Genomic DNA, 752 nt, shown 5'->3' with positions numbered 1-752 from the left:
TTAGCGCCCGAGCACAACGCTCCGAAACAAATACGGACGAGCTGCATGCACACCATGAATCTTCCAGTATCGAGAGCCTCCAACTCATGATAAATTTTAGATTATTACTGTATCTTTATACTTTATCGGCTTCGGCTAATTAACGCCGATTGCTTTCGACATCATGACGGTGAGTTATAGGCATTTTCTTTAACTGCGGATATAACACTATTTCTTTATTTTAAACTGGAATCACATGGGCATTGAAGCGATGAATGTTGCATCTTACGTTATATAATTCGTGGACCTAGAAATATTGCGACACGGTAGAGGTAACTATGACTACGTTTCCATCGAGGGTTCAAATCGGGTCAGAGTCGGGTTGGGGTGAGCGCTTTTACGGTGGAAACACCAAAGGTTTAGTTGAACTCTACCCTACAAAATTTTAGGGTAGCGTTCAATTGGGTTCGATGGAAACGACAAGAGTCGAGTTCGTGTTGCCAACATAACAAATCCAAATTGCATTGTGTATCACGTGTTGTATTAATCGGTGTAGAAGAGGTTATTATTACTTTTTGTCGGTGATCTTGTAATCTGAGAAATAATTTTTGTATGTTATTTTGATATTGTAAAATTAATATTGCTCTCCTTTACATGTCAGAATATGGTAGTTGACTTTGTGCAGTTGGTAATGTTCAACCCTGCCGCAACTCCAACCCGCGACTCAAACCCGACTCTAACCCGACTCTGACCCGATTTGAACCCTCGATGGA

This window comes from Megachile rotundata, chromosome 8 (assembly GCF_050947335.1).
Source record: "Megachile rotundata isolate GNS110a chromosome 8, iyMegRotu1, whole genome shotgun sequence".
NCBI lineage: Eukaryota > Metazoa > Arthropoda > Insecta > Hymenoptera > Megachilidae > Megachile > Megachile rotundata.
This window is presented reverse-complemented; position numbering follows the sequence as displayed.